The sequence below is a fragment of the Poecilia latipinna genome, unplaced genomic scaffold (assembly GCF_001443285.1).
Source record: "Poecilia latipinna isolate Pla-1442-1.1 unplaced genomic scaffold, P_latipinna-1.0 Scaffold774, whole genome shotgun sequence".
In the NCBI taxonomy this organism is placed as follows: domain Eukaryota; kingdom Metazoa; phylum Chordata; class Actinopteri; order Cyprinodontiformes; family Poeciliidae; genus Poecilia; species Poecilia latipinna.
Window position 1 is genome coordinate 162,668 of NW_015113390.1, and position 8,271 is coordinate 170,938.

General features: G+C 37.4%; 1 long non-coding RNA gene across 1 annotated transcript in view; it reads right to left on the reverse strand.

Moving 5' to 3' along the window:
- Positions 1–446: 446 nt before the first annotated feature.
- Positions 447–8,271, reverse strand: part of LOC106955893 (uncharacterized) — a 13,169-nt gene continuing 5,344 nt past the window's right edge. Inside the window, exon 3 of the long non-coding RNA XR_001426672.1 lies at positions 447–527. This is a non-coding gene — a long non-coding RNA (uncharacterized LOC106955893). The remainder of the gene's footprint in view (positions 528–8,271) is intronic.

Here is an 8,271-nt window from a genome sequence, read left to right on the forward strand (position 1 = left end):
ACCGCAGTGAAGTTGTTTTCAAGTTGGATATTGGATATTCGCGCTCCGCGGAGGAAGGGACGTTCAGCTCAAGGTTGATCCCATTTATGAACGCTAATGTCAGCCAGCCGTTCTCTATCGCTCCCGGCCCAAGCGCTCAAAGGTTCACTTAGAGACTGTCAACAAATTACTGAACCAAACACTCCTGTCAAACAAATGTTAATAAATGCCTTGAATTGTGATCAACTAACTGTCAGTGCTAATTCGTGCTTTTAAATGAGACACAATAACCTTTATTAAATTTTAAAGTCATAATATTTTAAATTATTTTAATTTTAAATAATACATTGTTTTCTTCAATAGCTTCCAAGTCATCTGACCTCTTTACTCAGAATCACGTTGAAATCTTTCTACTAGTCTGTATAGGTGAGGCACAGTCATTTGTTTTCCATTTTAAGTCATTTTCCTTTTTTTAACATTTTTTTTGGTCAAAATTTAGGGTTTTTCTTCAATAGCTTCCAAGTCATGTGACCTGTTGACTCAAAATCCTCAAACTTTTATGGACATATGAATTTTAAACATTCACTGTCTAAGTTAAACCATTCTTTGTCCGTGGTGCAATGAGGACACTGTGTACAACCTCAGCTTCTGATCGAACATCAAGAACATACACTTTTATAACATTCTCAGGGGCCTTCTAATTTAATCCACAATCCACCTTCATTAAATATTTCACTTTAAAGCATCTATGACCAAGACCTAAAACTAACAGGATTTAACAAGAGGAGCTTTATGGGGATCATACAAGACAGAAGGGAATGTTCTGCCTCGAAGGCACAATTCTTGTTCCACTTTTAAGAGTCCTTTGCATAAAATCTTTATATTCAGGCATGTTTAAAATCTGTACTGGGGGTGCTTCTAGGTATTTATTTTCTGAGATAAGTGCAAGTACTCACCATCCTTTTCTTGAAAATACAAAATTGTCAGTACCGCAATAAAGTATTTTCCTTATAACTCCATGGAGTTTACAAGGTTGATTGTCTAAACTGTAAGTGGTTTAACTGGATTAGATATTAAAAAAAAGGTTAAAATATTTAGTTCTCAAAGAGTGAGCACTGTGATTCCAATTTTACCATAAAACATCTGCTCTGCAGGAGGACTCTGGATACGTGTTTCACTGCTGGATCCCCACCAACCGATTACAGCATTCACTTGAATGAATGAGGTGAACGGTGACAACCCACAATTATCAATGTAAGTATTTTCTGCAGTGATGAATTCTTTCTAAACCAGCATGCCTAATCAAAATGAACTGTATCTGTGCTCGCAAATCAACAGGCGAGATTAGACAGAGGAGAGACACTTGAACACAGGCAAGCAAAGCTCTCCAATCGCCAACAGGGCAGTTGGAGAAAATGACAATTGAAGACTCAGTTGTCTGAAGTTTTCACACAACCCACTCTTGTGTTTGCATCCCATTACAGTTTCTGGGTTATATGTCATTTCTTTTCATCAAACAACTGAAAGGCAGCCTACAGTATTGAATACAGCCAAGGAGATTTATGTAAATTCAGTAAAAGCTCAATCTTCAGCCCTGAAATGAGTAAAGTGGCTTAGCAGCTAATACGGGAGCATTACAATAAATTATCAAATGCTTCTCCTAGTCTCTAAAACCACATATATACACGCTGATTAAAAAAAACAAAAACTTATTACGCAAACTCATAAAACATAAAACAAACAGACTGATGTTATTTAATGTTAAGTCTTTATTAACCATTTCTGTATCTTTGTTGGTCAAACACCACAGAAGTAAAGTAAGGTTAGCATTTTCATTACATGTCGCTGATTTAATTTAAACGTTTACTATTTCGATTACAGGAGGAAAAAAATCCTTTCATCCATTCTCTCAGTTAAGACTTAATTTAATTGTTTTCAAATAGAGTTCAACTATTGAACTGCTGGTCGTGTTTAATTCAATCACCATCACCAGAGGACAGCACCAGAGTTTGGTGGCTAGTATTACAGTCTCATTTGTAGCTACAGCATATTTTCCAAGCCAAACATTTGTTTGTGGGCTACAAAAAGTAGTTCGCAGTGAGTATACCCTTTAGTATAAGGGTAAAAATGTACATTATATGATTTTGTTTAAGGTTAAAGCTGAGATAATTCTTCTCTGTTCTGCCCTGTTTTATTCTTGATAAGCAGATACAGAGGGAGCCGGTTTCCGGGCCGGACAACGGGGTTGGACCAATGAGAGCCAAGGTGGGCCTTACAGTGCAAAAAGGCCTTTGTATCTGTGAGCCAGCACATAAATCATTTCAGACTTTTGGTGAATTATGGGGATAACAGGAGAAAATATAAGTGCCTGAGCTGCTAGCTGAAATCTTACTCTCGGAAACAAAACTTTCTTGACCAGGATATTCTTTTGTCCTTCTTACAAAACCTTTCAATTTTTTTCTTGTTCAAAATAAGAGCAAGTTTAACAGAGGACTGCAAGTCATACCAGAACAGAAAATATTTCATCTACCCTCCTTAACACGTTTATCTAATGTACTTTGCTTTCACCCTCTGTTCAGTTTGTTGTTTAATTATTCATGAATGGTGCATAATTTATTATACACTTGGTTATGCATGACTTGTTGCCCAAGGGTGCCGTTGTTTTGTTTTCCCATCCCTTGGTGAATGTTTGAAAGCAGTGTGGAGGCTTTAGTTGTAAAAAAATGCTCAGTACAGCTGCCAGAAATCTGAAATGTGCCCTTGTTAACCAGAGGAGAAGGGATCAACCACTGAAATTTCTATTCTCTCTATTATAGCTCACTCTGTTCTGAATACTATCAGTGAAAAAACATATAGTTCAACAATGCTGGCTAATTCATGAAAAATTTCTAGTATGCCATTGAAAATCAAAGAGGACATGTTGAAAAATTAAGTTTTGGTTCCAATGTTTGAATTTAGGTCTAGTCCAACCTGGACCTCAGAGGTTAGAAACTCTTGACACTCTTGGCTAAATGAGTAAATTATGTTTAAATATGTTGATTGTGAGATAACTTACAATTTGGCATAATTACACTGTAAATCAGGAGATGAATGGTTTATTGGCAGAAAGTCACTTAACTATGAAATCTTGTATGTAGTATAATCATGTCATGATATTTACAGCCACAGCTGTAAATATCATGTTTTACTTATTTTTATTTTTATGACAAAAGGTTAATAAAACTTTATCTCAAACATGTTCTTCCTGATTGCACATAACGTTAGTCAAGCAGACTATTGGAATTGTGTCAATAGCTGGTTTGTATCTTAACACCATGTTGTTATGTTCTGTGTTTTCTGTGTAGCTATTTTTGAGGTTTTCTGTGTTTAGTCCTGTTCCTGTCCTGTCTTCCCTGTTGATTGCTTCCCAGGTGTGTCTAGTTGCCTGATTGCCCTCCCTGTGTATTTAAGCCCACCTGTTGTCTTTGTCTCTTGTCGGATCCTCGTCCTGTGTACGTCATTCTTAGTTTGTCCACATACCTTCACAGTCGTACCGTCAAGTCCTGTGTTGGTATAGCTCTCGTTTTCAGTCTTCAGTTTTTTCCGTTGCTACCGGTAGTTAGCTGTGTGCTATCTTTCTGCTGTGCTGCCTGATCTGGACTGTTTTGAGCATCTTCATTAAATTTGTTTTCTGCGTCTCTCCTCACCACCTCTCACTCACCGCACCCGACACATGTTATCTGAATTTCATCTACCCACTTTCTGTTTTCTAAATTTGCTGTGGCAGTCAGTCAGCCATAATGAACTTCAGTTTACAAAAGAATTAATTACAATGAGTAGTGCCTTGGAGGGAATGTTGCATAAATGCATTAGCACTCTCGTGCTCAACGTATAGCAAAAAAATAAATAAAAAATCACAAACTTTTTTTTCTAAGTAAACTAATTAACTCACTGAACATAATGGCAATGTACTGTTCTGCTACAGAGTGAATGAAATATAACCTTGACAGGAACTGAAGAAATTACAGCAAACTGTACAAATACAGACCATTTTTAAAGAATAATACTCTATTCCATGTTAAGCATAAGTCAAAAAGGCATTAATGAGCAATGAGCACAAACAAAGGATCTATAATGTATTTTCTTCATTCACTTTAATCGATTTGGGAAAAGCATCTGATACACTGTGTGTTGTCTTTTCAACTATCTATTTTTCCAGGGTAAGTAAATAAGGGTAGTTGAAAAATGCACCCTTTCTTTATTGAATGTAACCCCTCATCTGGCATCTTCCGTCCTCTCAGGAACTTGATAAAGCACTGCTCAGTATCTTCTTAATGCAAACAGCAAATCACCCGATCACATGGCAGTAACTCAATGGATTTTGGGTTTTAGACACAGTGAATGTAATTTTAAATCAAGCATTAGAATTTGGAAGAAAGTGGATTTAAGTAACTTCAGAAATGGTATTATTGTTGGGGCTGAAGAAGCTGGTCTGAGTATTTCAGAATCTTCATCTACTGGGATTTTTATGCACAGCTACATCTTAGGTTTGAAGAAACTGGTCCAAAAAAGAGATAATATCTACTGAATGGCGGTTGTGTGGAATAAAATGAACAGCTGATTTCAGAGCATTTCCTTTTTGGTTTTGTAAGAGCCACAGCTGAAATGAACCAATGAACCACGCGTGGCTCTGGGGCCACAGGTTGCAGACCAGACCTTTGCTCTAGTGTTTTTTTCTAGCCTTTCTAAAGCTGCTGCCGTCTTACTTCCACACATCCAATGAATCCAATTTGCCATGCTCAAAAATAGGATCCGACTAGGTTTCTACTGTAGAAATCTCAAGTATTTGACATGCAGAGTTTGCACATGATATAGCATGAGATTAAGTAATGTAATTAAACCCTAACATTGAAGTAGTACTCATATACACACATGCAATGCTTTTACGAAAGACTTTTTTGACCCATCAAAAAATCCATGGCTACTTAGCTTAGTTGTAGATAAAATTACATTTGTATTTAGATGATAGCTATGAAAAATGCTCAAGCATTACAAATGAATTAGATTCTTTTTTGCAGTTGTGGGAATTTTTTGGTCATTGAAAACAACCCTGTATAACTCCATTTGCAATTGTATCTGTGTTCTGCTTAAAACTAAAATATTAAGCAATTTTATCCTTGAAGCAAAAGAACCACATGCTGTGAAAAATGTGCTGGCCATAGTCTTTACTGGGTGTCCAGCTTCACTGAATATTAATATGATGTACCAAGATAAAGAACACAAAAGGAGTGCTCCGAGAAAACAATTCATCATTGAAAGAGTCAGCATGAGGAAACTATAGGTCTCTCTTTCCATTTGTATTTGTTAAGGCTTATGCCAGCCTTGTAGCTAAAGCCATGATCGATCTGCTCGGGGCTGCCCTGCCATACTGCAGCAGCAGCTCTGGGACGTCAGTCTTCGCTCAAGTCTAAGCTTAGGGTCTTGCACTCTGCTGCCACAACAATCCTCTGACCACTGCAGGTCGCAGCATTTAAAATATTAAGCAGGAGCTGAGAAGGAGTGAAGTCTGGGTGTCCATCTTAAATAGAGTGGAAGCTGTGCAACAGTGCTAAATTATCTTATGTTCACTGTCAGGCTTCTCACGTGGACTGTCCGCCACTGGAGCATGTAATTTGGGAAGGTATCCTGGAACTACATTAAAAAAGCTTCAATTCTAGCACGTATTCTTTACTTCTCTGAAAAGGTTAAAATGGTGCTTGCAGCTGCACTTAGAAATCAGAACATTCTCTTTGCACAATTGATTGTGTGCAAGCAATAAGACAAAGGGAAGAACTCTAAGTACATGTAGAAACACTCAGATATGTTCGTCTCTTGTGCCAACAGGTAACAAGCAAATAATTGTCTCAATCTCCTTTCAGCATCATCCACCGAAGCCCCTCCCTTCATGTTGTTTACACCTTTTGATCGGCTGAAATGTTCCCCAGGCTCAATTTGGAGATGAAATACGACACATCAGATTCACATCTAGAGGTAGCTACAAACCTGCAACAACTATGAGCTGTAAAAGTAAGATGGGATCATGAAGTGACCGTGACACAGAGCTCGGCCAAATACAGTCTAAATCTCTTAAGATTATTGCTATGAATTAAGCTGCATCCCCCTTTGAGTATGTGATCCTGGCAAAATGAGGTTAGGTACAATGTGAAAGCTGAACAGCAAAACACCTGCAAGACAACATAAAACTAACCAGAATGTGTCCCACTCACCAAGCACTAGCGTGACAATACCACTTTTAAAAATTGACACCATCGCAACAAAATTGACAGTCATAAGCTCATTACAATATCACAGCTACGCTGACTGGAAAGAGTCCTTTGTTAACCAGTCAACTGGGACATAAATCTAGTCAGAAGTGATGCAGCAAAGTGCAGAGTTCTCTTATTAATTGAAGGGCACGGTCTGCTGGTGGACGACGTGCCCCTTCAAATTCAGGGCAACGCGTTATATTGATCTAAGTTTATTGTGCTACCTCTGACAATATAAATGTGCAACATGAGAATCTCAGTCAGTGCAGAAACCATTTCCTGATTTTTTGCACTGACTGGAAGCCATGCCAATTAGCAGGTCTTAATATAAGAGAACATTTTGATCTTTGCAGTGAAACAACCATATGGTAGAAGTCAGCCTACTTAACGTTGGCTCCTTGATCTGAGCAGGGGGCATGAAGCATATGCACCAGCAGATACTGCTCTAGAAACAAGCGTGCAAGCTCCACCTACTTGTCGTGGCGCTACATTTGCTCATGTATAAACGGTGAGAAGCCCAAACAGCCATTTTCCAAACCAGAGAAAAATGCAGGGAAAGCACTTTGACAGGCTACCGATCCTTGAAAAGAGTTTGCACATACAAATTTACATACAAGGAAACCATGTTCTTTTAATTAGAAGGACGGGTTATGTGGGACATACGGCCAAGCAGGAAGTAGTAATCCTGAGAGCATTTGCACCATGTGGTATGCATCCTAATTAACCAGCTATCACTTCTCCCATGTGCTATAATTGTGATGCTCCGGGTGCTCCAGTCAACTGATAAGCCAAAGCCCATAATCCGTGAAGTGACTTAGAGAGGAAAGAGAGGGTGAAATTTGTATCATTTACCATTTAGAGATCAATCTTTAGTTGATTAGACTTCATACTTTTACTTAGTATCTCATATCCATTATTTGCGTGCAACAATACACGGATAATAACAGTGTGAACTGAAATATAATAAGCATCTGTCATTTTGACTGCTGTTATTATATCAGCCATTTTAACATCTTTTTACCATAAAGCCCACAGTGCACCGCACTACATGCAATAGAACAATCAACCTTTTCTTCTGTAGCAACTAAGGAAAGATAGTCAAACTCAGTGTCAGGACTTAATGAATGTCACAGCAGTATATCTTTATTGTAAAGAATACAAAGGGAACATTTTATTGTGGTGAAGAAGTTGCTGGAGAAGCAAAGTGCTGCATTACAGAAACACTTCAGGGGACTGCATCTTCAGCAGCGGTTCAAAGATAAAGCCTGCTGTTTTGTTCCAAAGACAAAGTGTAGCAGAAACTGGAGAGCCATAATCTACAAAGACGGCTTACTTCAGTTTGAAATAAGCAAACTCTTCTGAACTGAGAGCAATCAAAGGACATTTTCACACCATGCTTGAACATTCATTTTAGTTTTCGTCTGGTTTACAAGATTTCTGAGAACCAAAAGTTCAACTTTAATGACATTATTTTCCTTCGGAAGGGTTGATCAGTGGAACCTTTTACCAATTGCAGAGAATTGTTATTCACCCAAATTCATAAGTTATAAATGCACAATTTCAAATCAGTTGAACTAAAAATAATGTGGCACATTTGGATTTAGAAGGAAAAAAAATAACAAATGACATTACAAACGATTCACAGGTTCTCTGAAATAACTTCTTGCTGGTATTATGTTTACCATTATGGCTCTCTTTAAAATAACTTTGTGGCATTGGACAGCCTAATAGTTATGTAAGCATTGCATTTGTTTCAGGAAATATTTCTAAGATTTGTTTTAATTTGGGAAACTTTACATTAGTGGACAGAAAGAAAATCATGTTGTTAGAGCTGTTTAACGTGTTATTTTTTTTTTTTTCAGATAAATGCATCATTGAAAGGTTCATTGATTTTATTCAACAATTTCAAAACGTGAAACAAGTAACTATTATTTCTTACACACAGTAAGTTTCAAGTATATGCAATAAATCTATTAATACATATTTTATATCACAATTGTACAATATC